We start from the raw sequence: 20,507 nt of genomic DNA, 5'->3' as shown, positions 1-20,507 counted from the left end.
ACAGGAACTCTACACATCTTGCACAAAATTCTTAATTCATCTGCGTCATAGCAATAAATCAAAAAACTTAAAATATAAATTGGACATGTAATTAGTCAGTTTTTCCCAAAACACTTTTTATGTTCATGTTTATCACTTCCTCATTTTTCTTTTTGTTCATTGCGAAACTTTGAAATTTCAATTTTCTTGTAGGAGAATGACAGCCATATGATGAGGGTCTGGATGGGGTTTACAGAACAGAGAATAATGTGCAAACAGTCCAGAATAAAGGGAAAAAATAAAGAATAGAGAATAATGGAGTGCTAATATATAAAGAATAGAGAATAATGAGCAAATTGAATAAACAATAGAGAAAAATGGTCTAAAATATTAAAGAATAAAGAAATGAGGGGGGCCCATACAGACCCTCATACATGTATAACGTGAGGGTACCCAAATTGCACCTATTTTGACAGTTTTTTCACCTACGTTTATTTATGATCCAGACAAAAGTTGTAGATGTATCATTATTTACTATATGGTTTCACCAATTTAATTTTGAATCCATATTGAATCATATAAAAATGGGTTTGAACAGACCTCCAAACGATCCATGATTCTGTAATGAGGAGTACCCAAATAGCATCCATGCTTAAATTCACATCCTAAAAAATCGAATAACAGATGTTTGTTTTATTTCTTCAAATATTTAGAACAATTTGACATTAGTCCATGGTTACTATTCATTTTTGAAAAAATATATGCTTGTAACATATTTCATTTGGTCATTTTTTAAAGATGACTTTTTGTGGACGTCGTATGGCGACGTTTCCGTACATTTTATTTTTTCCAGTGAACACTTCATCTGTTGATATATACTGTGAATGTTTTGTGTATATTTGAATATATTTACCTCTGTTGAAAGATGTGCATAATGTCAAATCATAAAAATACAACTTGTTTAGTCTCTAAGAAAACTTGTAAGATTTCGACTGCTATTTTTGCTAAATAGGTGCAATTTGGGTACTGTGACGTTATAGGATTGTTTGATTAATGTGCAGTTTCAAATATTTCCTTCATAAAAAGGTCAACATCCCAATATTGCGATGAATCCAAAGGGTTGATTAGGGTAGAGAAATATGGTCACCTAGTCCTCTTTCCTCTAGCAGTAATCTAAAAAAAAATATAAATAAGCAGCCACGTCCAGTCAGACTGAGTTAGTTTAACTACGATGCTTTGTAGGTAGAGAAAGGGCAGGCTCTATTAAAGTCAAAGAATCATGGCATCCTGCATAGTGGGGCCGAAGATGACATAGCTATTCCATTTCAATCAATTTTAAATACTCTCTTTTGCCAGTGGCAGTCCAAATATTCTGCCTTTTATCCCAGTCGATCCAATTTGTAGAACATTTCATTTGGATTTTCATTTTTCTCGTCCACATGAAATACTTGCCACGTAACAATCTTAGTTAACCAATCTACACGCCAATAAACGCTAGAAAACACCTCAGATATGGACACGCTTTTTGTGTGTAGTAAACGATATCATGGTCATATTGATTTGATTATATTAATTTGTCGGATAAGTGTTCCTTGGTTATTATGTGTTTTATTCCTTACATGAGTAATTTTTTCATCGTGAATCAAATGTAGCATTTCATATTAAGATTTATATTTTACTATAATTCGTGTATGAGTTTGTGCCATTTTATATGTCAGATCACGTCAAATAAATAAATCAATTCAATTAATCAACCTATATACTTCAGTTTTAAATCCAATATTTATGACCGTATTTGTTTCAAAGTGTACATTTTATTATTCAACGCAACACGTGTCACTCATTTGAATTGCATTATAATCTTTGATATATATTCATAAACTGCATTTATAACATTCTAAACTACAAATATTATTCTGTTGGTGGTGAAAAAGTTTTACATCAAGTATTCAAAACTATGTCGTATAATTCCAAACACTTCTTTGTGTTAGGTTGGAAAACTGTTCATTTGGATTTTTTTTCTTGTCCACATAAAATACTTGCCACTTGGCATAAAGCATCTAAATCAACCAATCTACATGCAACTAAACGCTAGAAAACATCTTAGATATTAGCATGGTGTTTATATGTAGTAAACGATATCATGGTCATATTGATTTAATTATATTAATTTACCGGATAAGTTTTCCTTGACTATTATGTATTTTATTCCTTACATGAGTAATGTTTTCATCGTGCATCAAATGTAGCATTTCATATTAAGATTTATATTTAACTACATTACGTTTATTATAGTTTGTGCCATTCATCTGTCAGATCACGTCAAATAAACAAATCAATTCAATTAATCAACCTGTATACTACAGTTTTCGATCCAATATTTTATGATCGTATTTGTTTCAAAATGTACATTTTATTATTCAACGCAACACATGTCACTCCTTTGAATTGCCTTATAATCATAACTGCATTTATAACATTCTAAACTACAAATATCAGTCGGTTGGTGGTGGAAAAGTTTTACATCAAGTATTCCAAACTGTGTTGTATAATTCCAAACAATTCGTTGTGTTAAATTGGAAGCGCGATTAAAAATTTACACTTCCAAATATATATAAGAGAAGATGTGGTATGATTGCCAATGAGACAACTCTCCACAAGAGACCAAATGACACAGAAATTAACAACTATAGGTCACCGTACGGCCTTCAACAATGAGCAAAGCCAAGCTATAAAAGGCCCTGAAATGACAATGTAAAACAATTCAAACGAGAAAACTAACGGCCTAATTTATGTTCAAAAAATGAACGTCAGCTGACATGGTTTTTTTTGTGGATCACAGCTGTATTGTTGAAATGCTGAAGTTGCTGTGTCATTAAAGTATACCCCATACCATCTCCTTTTATTCGTAAAGAATTTAAAATCTGTGAAGTTCACTGAAAGGATTCAATTTGAAAAAGGGGTAAATGTTTTTGAGAACATTTATGTATTCATCTGAACATTGAAAATGATGTAGGTACCAGTAATCAACTAATAATCTGTAGTATAACTTGTGTAAGGCATATTAACATTATTATGATGAAGTAAGATAAAACAACTGCTATTTTTTAATAGAATCTTCTTGTTCAAATTTCAAAACCTCTACAGATTCTGGAGGCCTGCGCTTCCCAGACCCCCTGCCTCGGTAATAACATGAGGCAAGCTACGCCATTGAAAAATGAACGAGAAACAAATATGTAACACATAAACAAACGACAACCACTGAATTACAGGTTCCTGACTTGGGACAGGCACAAACATACAGAATGTGGCGGGGTTAAACATGTTAGCGGGATCCCAACCCTCCCCCTAACCTGGGACAGTGGTGTAACAGTACAACATAAGAACGAACTATAAAAATCAGTTGGAAAAGGCTTAACTCATCAGAAGGATAAAAATACAAATACTACAAATACAAGTGGACGTGGCCGGGTACTTGTACATCCAAACAACAAAAAGACACTAAGTACAGATCTGAGAGTACTCGCAGTTACTGACAGCTAGTTCAAAGCCACTAACAACTAATAAAAAAATCATGCATCTAAGACTAAAGACCGTTTATTGACTATACATTGTATTAGATGATTATTTAATTTAACCTGTGTATTTGAATCCAAATCTTACTGACATTCATCCACTTCTCTTTTTATTCATAATCATTTTGTATTAAAAAATGACTGTCATATATATTTTGAGTCACTGTTACCATGCGAATATATATTCGAGTTTTTCTTTTTCCCCGTTCTTATACATGTTTTGCAACTTTCTGTAAAACATACCTATAAAGTCCCTTTAACACATTAATTTGAGCAATGTCTTTGCATTTTCGTGTGCAATTTTTACATTTATGATTGTAATACAGTATATCATACTCCAACGAAACTATGACAATTTTGATTCATATCAGTAAAATACTGTGTTTCAATAAAAGAGGGACGAAAGATACCAGAGGGACAGTCAAACTCATTGATCGAAAAACAAACTGACAACGCCATGGCCAAAAATAAAAAGACAAACAATAGTACAGATGACACAACATAGAAAACTAAAGACTAAGCAACACGAACCCCACCAAAAACTGGGGGTGATCTCAGGTGTTCCGGAAGGGTAAGCAGATCCTGCTCCACATGTGGCACCCGTCGTATTGCTTATGATATAACAAATCCGGTAAATAGTCTAATTCGGTAGGTCACTTTTTTTACAAAAATTGTCATCCTGACTTTTTTTTTGCTAAGTTGCTCATCCTGCTCATCCTAGCCCCCCCCCCCCCTTAAAATCAAATGGTAGGCTGAGATAGCTCCCTTAGCACTGACGAGATTTAAAGCAAACATCAATCAATACCTAAATCAGTGTTGGTAGAATTATTAAACATTCCATGTTTCTGCTTTTCCTTAATACTTTACGTAATTTTTGATATGCTAAAATATTTGTTGTATGTTGATATCAATCGATATAGCCTTTACATCTCTTTGATAACTTCCAACATTTAACGACGATGTAGTGTCCACTCAAGGAGAAGAATTTAGTTCTCTAGTACATCATCGAAGATTATTTAGACAATTTGACCATTAGTAAATTCATTGTTGTCAGTTAAGTTGATTTCTAGTCTAGTAAATAGCTTAAGATATTGACTCCACGGTTAACCCGACTGGCAAACGTGGCGTTTTTATTATACTTACGACTTGCGACTGCTGATTAAAATCGTAAAAGAAACTGCCGAAGTTTGATCTAGTCTCGTTCTCATATCGATTGAAGTAATTATTAGTACATTGAATAAGGGTAAGGCTGCTGATGGATGATGGTAGGGTGGCGCTGTGATTGTATCGATCTGCAACAGCTGTCCATGTAGGCTTTATAAAATATTTATAGTACAATGTTAGTAAAATGTGACAGTTGAAGATGATCTACATGAATGTGTAAAGTTTTAGTTGTTTTACAACATGCTTAATTTAGTGTAATTAATCAGTCTACTGCAAAAGTAATTTTGACATTTCCTTACGGATTTTATATAATATTCAAGGTAAGGTGTATAATATCTGTTTATGAATGTATACATGTGTTGTTATTATGATTCAGTTTACAGTTATGTTTTAAAAATCAATTTCACATCCATTTTTACATTTAATGAAAAATTTCTATATTAAATATTTTCGCGATATTGAAAATCTTCATTAATACATGTATAAGTTTAATTAACATGCAACAACATATCCTCTACATTAATTATTTCGGTGTAAAAGTTGACAACTTTCATAATTCCCTCTGTTTTATGTTTTTCTTTAACATTCATCAAAACTGTGTTCTTAAAAGAATATTTATCATTTCAGATTTGATCTTTTTTCTATATTAACATTCAAATTTGAAATGAAGCTGTATGTTAAGCTACCCTTGATCCCATCTTCATGTATTGTTCGCTTTTTATTTGAATGTTTTTGGTGTTTGCTCAAACAGTCCCTTATGACAATTTTTATATTTCTAGCTTTTGAAGCGGGGGGTATGAAGTAATCGGGTAGTCCGTCCGCCCTACCGTCCAGTTTTTGTATCAGCAATTGCTCCTGATCAACTTGACAGAATGTTGTGACACTTTAACATAATCTAAAGCACATACTGAAGTTTTGCATCTCATTTTCAATTTTTTCGACCTTATGATTTTTGGGGTTGACTTTGATATGATATGGATTTTGTAAAATTTACTCTCGTTTGAATAGTTTTAAATTTGTCATTTCGGGCCCTTTTATAGCTGACTATGCGGTATGGGTTTTGCTCATTGTTGAAGACCTTACGGTGACCTATAGCTGTTAACTTCTATGTCATTTGGTCTTGGTGGAGTGTTGTCTCATTTGCAATTATACCACATCTTCTTATTTTTATACACACTACAGTACACTTATCCATCTTTTCCAAAACATATTTAGAATATGATGAATTTTCTAAGAATCTCAATAATATAAAATAAATGTCTGTGTACATCCTCCATATTTTTTATCCAAATTATTTTTTGGGGTTTCCGGGAGCAAATAATGGACTTTGTCATTATTTTAACTTTTAGGAGGGTACCCATTTGTTACATATCTTACCCCTCCTTAATCCTTATCCCCTTTTAAATTGATTGGAAATATTCTCAGAATATAAACCATACAATATCATTGTACACCTCCTATTTTGTGGTTTGATCAAAACCATTTTTGTAGTTTCCCATGGCAAATTATAGACTTTGCAACTTCTTTATATAGGAACAGTATATTATTTTGAGAGTTTTGCTTAAAAATTTTTAAAATTGTGAAGTCTATTACTTTTTTCATACAACCGCAAAAATTTTTTGCGGTCGTATATATTAATTAATTGGTATGACGTTGGCGTCGTCGTCGTCGTCGTCCGAAGACACATTGGTTTTCGCACAATAACTTTAGTTAAAGTGAATGGATCTCTATGAAATTTTACCAACTGGTTCAATACCACAAAAGGAAGGTTGGGATTAATTTTGGGGGTTATAGTACCAACAATTAGGAATTAGGGGCCAAAAAGTGGTCAAAAATAAGCATTTTTGTAACTTCCAGACAATAACTTGTGTTTAAGTGTATGGATCTCTCTCAAATTATACCACAAGTTTCCATACCACAAAGGGATGGTTAGGATTGGCTTTGGGGGGTTCTGGCTCAAACCGTTTAGGAATTAGGGGCCAAAAAGGGGGAAAAACAAGGGTTTCCTGGTTAATGGACAATTTAAAAGTAGTGTAAGGGAAGTAATCCAAAAACAAAATTGTACAATGTTGGATTACCTCCCTTACACTGCTTTTAAATTATCTATTTAAGACTTTTATGATGTATTCAAATTGGTAATTATGGTTGCAAACTCCATTGTTAATTTGGATTGAGATTATGACAATATCTTGAGGGAAAGAATGTTTTTTTGAAAAAAAAAGGGGGGGGGAGGGGGGTAAAAATTGTGGGGGGGGGCAATTTTTTCCATTTCAGATTTCAGAAATTGAAAAGAAAATTTCTTCAAATATTTTTTTTTTTGCAAAAAAAAAGGGGGGGGGGGGTCAAAACACAACAGCATAGTGTATTTCACAAAAGCAAAAAAAAGGGGGGTAATATATTTTTATTTGTTGGGGGGGGGGGGGGTCAATTCGCAACAGCATAGTGCATTGCACAAAAGCAAAAAAATGAATATAAATTATATAACCAATTGTAAGTTCTTTGATTACAGTTATTCGGTGTCAGAAACCTATTATGTGTTAAATCTTTAATTACAATCCAAATTCAGACCTGTATCAAGCGCGAATATTGTGTCCATTTTCGCCCCAACTGTTCAGTGTTGGACCTCTGCGGTCGTATCCAGCTGCGCTCAGCGAAGCATTTTATAAACAAAAGCATCAAACTTTTTTAGCACATACAGGTTTTTCCTGTTATATTCATGATATTTGAAAGCTCATTAATAAAAAAAACAACATATATATCATAACTTTATCAGGCTCTGGGCAAATCAAAGCTGACGTATTGTGGAGACACCTGTCTATTATTGAAGGCTTTATATTGCCCGCCCTCGAGATGTCTTTATGTTATTTTGTCGTTAGGTTGCTTTCTTATTTGTGCTTACCCAACATCTTGTTTTATTCATATTGAATGTTTTTGTATGTTAAGAGGATCTACGATTATGAAAGTTTGTGAGACATAAATAACAGCAAATGCATGCATTTGAAACTTAATTACTAACTACTTGACAGAGTTAAAATTAATGATAAATAAGGGTTTTTGGTCAAATGATGACTGGGTTAATGAAGAAAATGTCTACCTTTAAAGAATGTTCGTGTTTTTCTGGTGATGAAGTATAATTGCTGACTGTATATAAGAAACAGATTGAAATTCTTGCTACAGTTAATTTATTTAGGACTTTAAAAAATTCTCTCTTAACCATACAGTATGCCATAAGAACGTCTATGTCGTAAAATATAAAATATAAATATAGATTGAATAAACAGATGTGGTATGATTGCAGATGAGACAACTATAATATATCCACCAGAGACCAAAGGACGAGGATGCAAACAGCTATGGATAACAATACGGCTTTTAGATGAGCAAAACCCATACCGTATACTTATAAGCTATTTATACAAGGTCCCGACGTGACAAAATGTGAAGCAATTCAAACAAGAAAACCAACGGCCTAATTTATGCATAAACATTAAATGAAAAACAACTATGGCAGGCAGCAACCAACGATTACCATTGAATGAAAGGCCTTTGATTTGGGACAGGCACATACAAAATGGGGCGGTGTCAACTATTTTTATGTTCAACGCTCTCCTAACGTTGAAAAGTGGTGTCACAGCACAACATCAGTTTCGTATATGCCCCCGTTGGTATTTTCGAGCATTGACCAAGTGGAATAATTGAATTTCAAACCGAATTTCATTTACAATAACGTTAGAGCAGGATTTATCGATTTGAGTCTGAAGATCTAGCACTCAACCAAGAAATGATTTATATTTGTTTCAATGCAAATGCAGAACATATTTATATTGCTAATCTTTTCAAACTGCTTAGAAAAGCGATTTCCTTTTTTTCAATCAGATTACATGTACTATTCATATTATAACTTAATGTACAGATCTTCTTCGACTTTATACATAGGACGCTTACTGTTATAAAATAGTAAATATTTATATTTGTTTTTAGCAACAAAACAATAATGAAATTCCAATTTCTCTATATATGCCCTCATATCGCAGGTGACTCTACAATCAAATGTTAAATAGTACAATAAACTCCTATCATGGGAAAAAAGATAAAACATTTACATTTTTTTTTAACCACGCTGATGTAATAATTACCAGAATAGAAAGTATAACGCAGTCTTACCCCAGATCATTGTAAGCAAAGAGCGGACACATAACATGTGTTTTAATCAGATTGTGAATAAAAAGATGTTCAGTCTTTCTTAACAAGTCTTTTATTAATTCCCTACTTTTTTGTCTTTAGCGTAATGAAGGTTTTTCCAATAATACGTATCGCGGGCACTGAAATTTTATCATACATATAGGTCTGTACTGCTGTTGGTGGACTAGCCGTCATTGCGGATACCATCTAAGTATGTAGTATCCAGTGGTTATCAATGAGTAATAATTTAATTTTGGATGTAAAACGTCTTTTGATGGGCTAAAAGGTTTTTGACATAGACATAATTTTGTCATGTGACCCTGATGTCATCAACGTTTTTTCATGATTTACTACGGAAAAATGGAATTTAGAAATTAAATTATAAGGAATGACTGTATTAAAAATGTCGTGCATACTTTTAAAAAAACCCGCTACGCGACTTATTCAGTGTGCACCACATTTTTGATGTTATTTCTTTATAGACAGAAAAAGTATTAGTACAGTCATTTCTTAAATAACATTTTTTTTAAATAATAAACTATAGATATAAATTTCATGCTAAAAAATTTGATACCTTTACTAAAACTAAGGTTGCAACATCGTCCGTCAAAAATGACCGACTTTTGACTGTTCTCATTGGACCCTTTCGGAGTTGGTGCTCTGGAATCTTTTATCTAGTTGGCTGACTTATTGACTTATGGTATGGGTCGTACGGATGAATGTTATCCCAGAAACATAATTCTGTGCTTACTGCAAGTGGTAAAACAATTTCGTTAAGGAAACATATTGATCGATGTATTCCCTTTAAATCTTTACATCAAGTTTACCAGGGTAAATGCAGCTTAAAAAGGAAGAAACAGAGACCAACTGTCGAAAAATATACGTATTTAACCGATAAATAAAAATCACGATTGTCATGGGAAATAAATGACAAAGTTTGGCCTATAAAGTATTTTGTTTTGTAAAGATCTTGATTTGCATTGAATGTCTGCCCAATCGTTTAAAAAATCTATCGAAAAAGTCCAATAAAATATTTATTCTCTCGAAAACGTGAAAAATCTATTGAAAGTGTAACGCATTTCCGCTGCTGCATATTATGTGAATGGTGACTGTTATATAGAACTACAGACTAAGGATTTACAATACATCGTCAAGTATCTGTTTAGAGAAAATTGCCTATATAGATTTTACATTTTCTGATAATAATTTTTTCTGCTATATTATTAATAAAATAGTGAATGATTAGATTGTTATCATCAAAACACATAATTATGAACATTTATAATTTAAATCATTAGTCATTACAACCAATAAAGTCAATCATTGTCAACATATGTTGTCCTTCGGTTGTATGATTAACGCCACATGATAGTCGAGAAGTAAATGGAATAAAAGGGTTTGTAGGTATGCGTAAAGTAGACAGCAACCCAACGAAGCACAAAAAACATCGAGAGATCAATACACTGTTATCAACAATCAACAGATGTCCACTCAACATGTAAAGTTCTAAACTGACGAAGAAAACACTGCATATAAAATAGTTGCAGGAGGGAAAATTATTAGCCGAAAAGACACTAAGTCAAATTAAATAAAAATAAAATGTACGAAAATATTACAAGTCTACAAATCACTTCTTTATAAAACTCAAGACTGATAAATACTAATACATAAAATGGACACAATCGAAGATCTGATATATGTCCATTTTAAACACTGTCATTTGGCACAAAAGTCTCATTTCTAACGTTACATGTACACTATTTTGAACAAATGAAATTGCAATTTGTTCTTCGATCAGCTGTAAATATTGTCAATTGGACGTTCTTACTCCTAATATATATATATATATATGCCTCGTGCTTTATCTGTTTATGACTAGTTTAAACGAAACATATAACAGAATTATTGATTTATCATTTTAACTTATTTTTTTGGTAACTTTAATGAAAAGGGAGAGGATTGATGGAGAAGTTATTCTACCTGAAAACAAACAATATTTTAGACAATTTACAATCCCATTTTGGATCCTTAAACATACAAAATGCGCGACATTCTCTGAATTTTAATATTTCGGGATAGTCGATTCTTTCTTTAGATTTGGCGTACAACATTACAGGAAAACACCTAAGCATGTACACATGCATTACAAGTACCAACTACTCTGCTATTAAAACGAGGACAATTATTTAATTTCGCCAAGGAATTTTGTATTAAAATTTTCTTTCTCTCCTGTCTTTTTAAGTGTTCATTTGTCATGATAATAATATATTTACTGAATAGCAAAGATGAGAATTGTCGACAACTAGTAACTGTAAATCCAAATAAGTTTATTATTGAACTTTACTCTCTATATAAATGTATACCTAATGCATTTTATTTTAAAGACCATCTACGAAATTCAATGAAAGGCGAGGATGATATCCGTCAATGATACAATGACCCAACGACAGAAATAGTTTGAAACTAGAGGCTCTAAAGAGCCTGTGTCGCTCACCTTGGTCTATGTGCATATTAAACAAAGGACACTCTCCAACATTGTATACGAGAATAGACTTCATGACAAAAATCTCTATTTTGTTGGTCTTGTATTACTGATCTTTTAGTCTGTTTAGTCTCTCCCTATCTTTTTTAGTTTTTGATAATACAAAAGAGGGTTAAAAAAATCCTCATTTCAGGTCAATCACTCTTATGAAGAGTGACAGTCTACTAACTATATCTTTAAATGGGATTTAGAATTAATCAGAAAAAAATCTCCGAAAACTAAATTATACGATGTCTTATTCCAATTAGAAAAAAATGACATTCTATGAAAAGTATGCATATGTACATACGCCAACTAAAATTATAAACATAATACCATTATTAACTCTAGAAGGAATTTTATTGAAACCTCCTTTTTCTCGTATTCTTGAAGATCCTATCCTAATCAAAATATATCTACTGATAAAAAAAATGTCAAGACTCGCCAACTACCATCTTAAGCTTATTACATGTAATTAGAGTTTGGATGGGAGTTCTTCATTTCTGTATTCTCTATTTTTTTAGGCCATTATTCTCTATTCTTTATATTTTAGCACCTCATCATTCTCTATTCTTTATTTTTTACCTTTTTTTCTCTATTCTTTATTTTTTTAGCCCTTTATTCTGCACATTTTGTCCATTATTCTTTATTGTATAAATCCGACCCAGACTCTCATTAACGAAATTCTGTACATCTACCATTTGTACCCAACTCATTCTATTGTGGTTATTACGTATACGGGCCAACTGTATCTAAGAATTCTACCTTTTATTCAATTTTACAGCTGTTGTCTCTATGTAGTTCTTTCTATCTTTTTATTCTGAGAAAAGAGGTTAGCATTTTCTTTTGTATATGACTTACACATACTGTTCCTTTGTGTAACTTTCAATATTCCACTATTTTTTCCCTTCCTCTAGTAGACAAATTATGTTTTTCCAAAAAAATATAATCAAACAATTTATCCCCCACCAAAATTAAATTATCGATGCCTTATAATACAGTTAAACATTTCAGCTGTAAATATTTCATTTATAAGGAGCAACTAGAAACCTGATTTTATAATCAATGAAAGCAAAAGCAGTTCACTAATCAACGTTTATTTTTTTCTTGTATCTTGTCTGTCCTAGTGTGAGAAATTTGATAGTCTTCGGATTAATATACATTATTTACAACTTTCTGTAAAACTTAACTCAATTATAAGCAGTTTTTATTAACAGAGATATTCTAAAGTGTTAAGTTCCACTTATTTAAGGGTATTAGCAGAAAATAAAGACGTCTACAGGTTTACGATTGTAGCAATAAGTAATCTGATAAAGATAATTGCAAAAAGGGCGATGTTCTGGCGCAAAACCTTAAATGTCTTAAGCTATTCAATTTCATTTTCAGATAGTCTTTAACTTTATTTAATGAAGCTAATGTTAAACAATGGCAGCACAATTTACTTTTAACAGCAGGAGACGCCTGGGGTGTCTGTTCTATATAAAATCAGTAATTGATTCTTTATTATTCCTCTCCGGGGATAAATGAAGCCAAATTTCAATTAGTCTGTTTCTGATAGGACTATATACATATATATATATATATATATAATAAACAAGTGCAAATTTAGGAATTGGTTATTTGTGAGTTCTCTACTTTAGAGTTCCTGAGACGATGCCTTTTTATGTTTCTTTGATTAAATGTTATAATAGTTTCCTACACTTAGAACTCGAAGATTATTAAATAACTGAGAAAAACTAAAAGTCATTCCCGCTGTCTCACACTTCACCATACTCTTTGACGTCAACTTTTATACTTTTCCCAAAACATTATTATGTTATTATTTCACATAATCTTTTCCGTTTTCTCAGAGGTATTATTAAGATTTGTGAAAGACATTGCTTTTTTATTGACTCTTTTCCCAAGGTTTCTTCGTAGTTAATCTAATATTGAGACACATAAAAGATGTTAGGGGTCGGTTAGAAATCGTAAGTCAAAGGAAACACAGCAACACATGGCCTAAAGAAAATCGTAGTTTTGCTTACACATAACTGCTATATAATGCAAGAGTTAATTTTCTTCTAATCACACATTTCATTGCAATAATCATAACATTCTTGACACGTTTCAATTAATGATTTTTAGAATGTTTTCTAAACCTACCAACAAATATGTAAGCGTTTATATAAAATAGGAAGATAGGTTCTGATATATTCACCAGAGACCAGACGACATGATTAGAAGCAACTATGGGTCACCGTATGGCCTTCAACAATAAGGAAAACTCAAACCGTATAGTCAGCTAATAAAGGCCCTCTTATAACGAAATTGTGAAACTAACGGCCTGATTTACGTACGAAACAGTAACAGAGAAACAAATATGATAGACAGCAACCAACGACAACCACTGAATTACAAGCTCCTGATTTTGGATAGGCACATTCAGAATAGGACTGGTTTGAACACGTATGCGAGTGCACAACCATCCTTCTAACCTGTGAAACATTAAATCAAGCTCTAAAAATCAGTGAAAATATTGACTAATCAGATCAACACAAAGCAAAGAAAACAAGTAACAAAAAGTTCCGATGTGAGAGTACTCGCAATTACAGAATGCTAGTTCAAAACAAATAATAACAACTAATAAATAAATCATGTCTCTCAGACTAAAGTATCAATCAGTACACATCCAATGGAATTAATGTAAAAAAGTCATGAAAAGTCTGAGAAATAACATGACCTTGTACAAATTAATGTCAAAATAAAAACAAGTATCAACAGGATGTAGGTACGCAAGTGTTCATTACTGTATAGGAATACATATTTAGTTATGTTTAAATTTCTAAATAACAAAACCAATTGCTAGTGCCGATAAAACAATATTCAAACATCTTATTATTTATATGTTTATTTCTGATAAGCTACCTTTCACATAAGGTAAAAAGAAAATGAACATTTTGTTGACAGTTTCCAATGTAATAAAGATTAAAACAATTCCTTAATCTAGGGTAGGCATGACTTTAAACAGATAAGTTGGACTGCATCAAATAGAGTTTTGTCAATTTAGAAGGGTACCTTTTTAAATTTCCCGTTTATGAATTTAGAAATGATTAGAAAACTAAGGTTTTTAAAAACTAAGGTTCCTAATCCCTCAGGAAAAGTTGACATTAGATGGATTTGATCATCATCTTTAGGTCCCTTTTATATAGCTCTTCGAAAGTTTCGGTTCTTATACATCCTTGGCTTTAAAATATTTGGTTTTGAACGTTCCTGATCAAGGTAAATCCAGAAAAGCGCTAAAAGACGCATATAATTTTATGAAGTTTTCTTTTCTTTTTTTTTATTACAAGAGGAAAAAATTGTAACCATGTTTTGCTTTAATTTATTATTTGGGATCATACTTGTACATAATAGGTCTCCCTTAACATGACATGTTTCTGCAGTTATTCAGTTTTATAAGTAATTTCGACACGAAAAGTTTGCAAGAATTTTGTTAAAAATAAAAATCATTTGTCCTTACATTCTGGTTATTTTTGGTTATCACATGATTAGTATAGAAAAGATAACTCGAAAAAGAGGCAAAAGATACCAAAAGGGATATTAAAACTCACAAGTCGAAAACAAACTGATAATGCCATGTTAAAAAAAAAAACAGTATTCAAAACACAACATAAAAACAAAAGACTGAGCAACACGAACCCCACCAAATGCAGTTTGATTTAATCATTTGATAAAATAAACATTTTCTATTATTTTTCAGAGGCAGTAAATGGATCAATATTACACACAACAGGACGTAATTGTGTTTGTTTCGCTTGTGATAGTTTTGGTTTTTATCGTTGTTATGGTTACTGTTTTAAGTATTGTGGCGTCACGATGGAGGAATGTGCGCGATGATATGGATGGATTGACAGACAATGCAGAAATAGCAACTGATATGTCCGTTTGGTCGGTCCAAGGAACGTACAGGACATTGCCGGATTGAAGTGGAAATAAGGAACAAAAAGGAAAATATATTTCATGATTTCATTAATCAGAACAGAGAAAACTGAGACTCAAATTTTATACGTTTTTAAGAATAGAACAATTCTGCTGGTTAAAATCTTTACATTCGATGGATTTCTAACTTGAGATTTGCATTCAATGTACTTAGACCTTCCCTGTATATATAATCGTTAATGGAGAGGAAAACATTAGTATAAATTGGTAGTATACAGTCTTTTCCATTTCAACCTAAAATCAAATTTCTAAAATAAAGTCTTAGTTTTATAGTGGTTTTGAAGTGTTTTCTTAAACTCCTGCAATTATATATCAAACAAGTATAAAAGGAGATGAATCATAAAGGGCCTATATCGTCATTAAGATGATGAAAAATAAATCCTCCTTTGGTGCACTTGTTTATTTTAATATAATTAGGCTTATGTATTTTTCTAATTACAATGCACGTTTTCTTCCATCATAAAGATTATAGCTTTATACATCAAAAGGACAAATGTCTATGAAAAAAAGCTAAATTTGAAAAAAAAGGTATTATAGATTTGTACAAAACTAGTTAACAGCGCAACCTTATACCCGAGAATTTGGTAGAATGTTAGGTTCTACCAAAGTTCATTTTTGCTGAAATATCTTGGTGGTAATAAGATTTAATTTTAACTATGTTTATATAAGAGAATAAATTGATAAATTTGCCTTTTCCTGGTCATATGAATAGTTTAAAATCTGAACGACTACGGAACATGAAAGATCATTCATTATGCTTGCAAAATATATTGATATCTGATTGATAACAACACTTCAAAATTTTTCCTTTTTTTTGGGGGGCCGATTTGAGGGTTTAATAACACTCGATCTTCCTTTTGTTTTAATTAATAGGACTTTTACATTCATCATAATACCATTGATGACAAATTTGCAGAAATTATAAACCTAAATCTATGTTTCATAAAATCATTCAATAGGCTGATGAACAATTCAAAGATTAGGATATTTTGTTAAAAAAAGATGAACATTTTTGTGATCAGATAGTTAAATGCAGTTCATTCTGTAATTATAAATCATTATAATGAAGGATGAAATTATCCAACAATACTACAATTTGTTCAAATTGACGCAAAGCAGTTCTCTACAATACATTTATACTCGATCGACAAAAGAGCGATTTCTTGCAGAAATTAGGGTTTGGCTCTTCGATTTGACACTTAGCTATAATGACTAAATCTAATTTAATGTAACGGTGTATGAAAACATGACATAAACCTTTTATTTTTATTTTATTAAAAGAAGAATCTAAAAAAATATAAGCAATATCTGTAAATAACATAAACCATAACTTGTAAAATCAAAAACAATGGTTTTAAAAAACTTAAAATATCAAAATGAATTGCACTTTTGTATTCGATTTGACGTAAAAAAAAATTGCTATTTGTGTGAATATTTTTATATGGTTATAGACATTTTCTGTAGAGATTATTATTTATGATTATTCTTATTATTATTTAAATGTGTTATGAACTTTAAGTTTAGAAAATTTTACCATAATTAAAATAGGGTTATGTTATAGAATATCAAGGATATAGAACTTCATTTTAAGGTGGTACCCAACACCTTGACTAATATTAATTTGGCTCGTTTAATTTTCATAAAATTTTGACAAAATGTTTACTTTGACCCTTTGACAAAAATGTAAAAATTTCAAAAAATTTCAACCAACCACTTTATCAGAAAAATTTCATTGGTTATATAGCAGTTTGACAAACACTAATTTTGATCATTGAGAAGCTTAATATTTCCTTAACAATACAACGTGATTAAAACGTCTAGCTGATTTTTACAGAGTTATCTCCCTGTAGTGTTAGGTACCACCTTAATGTGCAAAAATCAGTTTTCAACAATCTGATTAAAATACAGATCATGTGATTACGCTTTGATTACAGCGATCTGACAACGCTCAGCTATACTTTCTGATTGAAAAACCGCCCTTTCGGGGTCCTAATGAATCGCACTTTCAAAAATTAAAAGGATGAAATTTCATGCGCTTGCGTAACAATAACCATAACAGATAGTAGAACAGTGTTTTGTCAGATCTTCGTAAGAAAAGCATGGATACAGGATCCGTATTCTAATCAGATGGAGTTTCAGATATATGTTTAAAAATTTTACCAATATATACCAATTATAAACTGGAAGTTTCATAATTTTCTCAATGGAATTTGGAATTTACCAAATGCGTCAGAAAACATTGTACATAATACCTTTTAGAGAGCACGTGGTAGGGTTAATATGTAACCGAGGCAAATATAGTCTACAAATACCCTCGTGTAGTAAGAAAATATTTACGTCTTTCATGAAATTAATAATACAAATGTTTGATCCTATCATCACTCTGGGAAATGTTGTTATAATTCATTCTTTCTCACAATATTCTAAATACAAAGTATTAAAGAAAAATCAATCGCAACTTTTAACAAAAAATAAATTTTCAAAATTTGAGGCATAAATATTGTATGTCGTATATAATACATTTACATGAATTTAAACGCATATCACACATTTGTTATAGAACAGTTTTAATGTAAGTAACAGTTTTATTTAAAACATTTCAAAGAATGAAAAGGAATGGTTGAATAAGAAACCATTTGATGATAAGTGAAAGCAGTTTTCCATGTAATTGTAATTTGAAATGACATTTTCAATGACAGTATTAAAAGTGTTCTGCAATTTATGTCTCCGCCAATCAGTATTACTTGGTGTCGTAAAAGTTATTCAGATTACACAATCAACAAAGAGCAATTGCTTTTTGAGACTCACTGTCATTTTGCTCATTGACATGACAAAACAATCATAATCTAATCTATAGAATGTATTGTTAGATTGATAGTTCAAATAAAAACTGCACCATTATTAGAAATATATATTACTTTATAATACTATAATAATAAAAATGGAGTTTAAAGTTTTATAAAGTATAACTACTAAATACATACCAAAACTTATACGATCAATTACTGAATCCTGTCCAGTTCGAAGTTGTGTCTCTATGAGATGAAACATGGAAATCATATCTTAGAATCAGCAGCTACACAGAACAAAATGTTTAGTATCTCCCCAAAAGGACGTCGTGGTTTGTGAATCAGCTTTATTTACAAAGTACAACCTGAAACCGTCTTAGGTCAATGTCAAGTGAGGCAGGTGGAATTGGCTATTTTTTATGTATTTTTTTTTTGTCATATAGCTCTTCAACTGTTTCGGTTCTTATACATTCTCGGCTTTCAAATATTCGGCTTTGAGCGTTCCTGATGAAGGTAAATCCAGAAAAGCGCTTCGGAAACATGAAATTATTTAACGTGTTGTTTTCATTTTTTTATTTTTTTAGTACATAACATAATTTCTTATATAAGTGGACACTACGATTACGTAATAAATGGGATATTTCATAATATGCAAGTACCGCAAAACTAACTCCTGGGCGGATGGTACCATCGAAGCGCTATCAATTCGATACACTCCCCATAAAAGCAAACACATTTTTCAAGCACGAAATTACAGTAAAAAACGGATCAATATATCCCACAAAAGCCCGTGAAATCACTAGGTTTCCCTCATAATAAGAAAAAAATCGCATATTTTAATAACAATTACACATTTTTAAATTAAGACAATAATTTGAATGATGGTTTGGCTCATATTTCAGTTCACTCTGTGAAATATTTCAGTATTTCTCACTATTTTCAGAAGACAAAATACTGAGGATAAATCAATAGCAACTTTTAGATAAATTGTATGGCATACATAATACATTATATTAAACAGGAATTAAAACACTACATTTTTCAGAATGTGTTTTAGTTACAAATTTATTTAAAAAATTTCGAAGAATAAAGTGATATAGCTGAACAATTGAATAAGATATATGATTTATCATAAATGAGTTTGAAAGCACATTACCATGTAAAATTTAATCAGAAATATCATTTTCAAAACAGAATTAAATGTGTGCTGCATTTATGGCTCAGCCAACCAGTATTATTTGGTGTCGTTAAAGTCTTTCAGATTACACAATCAACAAATACTCATTTAATTTGGAGATTCACTGTTGTTTTGCTCATTGAGCTGGCAAACACGTTAAGCAACCAACAATCAATCGATCAAATTTATGTTATGAATATTAGATAGTATATTCAAATGAAGCTTCCGTTTCTAAATACAATTTTACTTTCGGGAAATATATAAAAAAAAAAGTTGTTTCACAACCCGCCTACGATAACAAAGCCATACTATTTTTCGGTCTGTGTGTCGGTCAGTCCGATCGATAGTCCCTATTACGATAAGTTTAGGTTTGAGGTAGTAAACAATGTAGTTGTTGTAGTCACATCAAATTAAAATTTGGAGTACAAGAGAGGCTTGATGTCTTATGAATACATATCGCGTTTAAATATCGATTAGAAAACAATAGGCTAAAGAAACCAAGGGGACATTCAAAACTCATAAGACGATTGAAAACTGACAAAATCATGGTAAAAAAAGAAAGACGATTAAAAGACAAACAAACCTACAAGCAGAACATCAATACTACAGACTAAGCAACACTATCCACATTAAAACTTGGGAAGAGTAAGCAAAACTTACTAAAAAAGTGGTAACCGTCATGTTCCTCGAAAGGATGAGTACAACTTTATCACTTGGATATGATTACCCTTCCGGAGCATCTGAGATCACCCCCAGTTTTTGGTGGGGTTCTTGTTGTTCAGTCTTTCGTTTTCTTGTTGTGTTTTGTGTACGGTTGTTTGTCTGTTGGTTTTTTTCATTTTAAGCCATAGCTTTGTCAGTTTATTTTCGACTTATGAGTTTGAATGTCCCTTTGGTGTCTTTCGCCTCTCGTTTGAAACCTTTGGTTCAATCGATTACTCATAAGCAATAACGCTCTATCACGGAAATCATGACAGGAAACGCAAGCCCGTTTTAAGTGGGAAATGTATATTTAATATGCAGGCGCTTCTGCTGGCCGATTGTTGCTAAAAAGAAATAAAGATTATTTCTTTTGTCGCTAAGTTTAGTTCTCAACCGACATTCACTGTCAAATTTTAGACGTAAGTCAATATATGAGGCTG

General features: G+C 31.5%; 1 long non-coding RNA gene across 1 annotated transcript; it reads left to right on the top strand.

Moving 5' to 3' along the window:
• Positions 1–4,683: 4,683 nt before the first annotated feature.
• LOC127738801 (uncharacterized) lies at positions 4,684–17,268 on the top strand. The gene is made up of 2 exons (XR_008000170.1): positions 4,684–5,038; positions 15,161–17,268. It is a non-coding gene; the product is annotated as an uncharacterized LOC127738801 (long non-coding RNA).
• Positions 17,269–20,507: the final 3,239 nt, after the last annotated feature.

Source organism: Mytilus californianus, unplaced genomic scaffold (assembly GCF_021869535.1).
Source record: "Mytilus californianus isolate M0D057914Y unplaced genomic scaffold, xbMytCali1.0.p SCAF_4, whole genome shotgun sequence".
NCBI classification, from domain to species: domain Eukaryota; kingdom Metazoa; phylum Mollusca; class Bivalvia; order Mytilida; family Mytilidae; genus Mytilus; species Mytilus californianus.
Note: the sequence above shows the minus strand (reverse complement) of the source record. Positions and strands in the feature narration are given on the sequence as shown.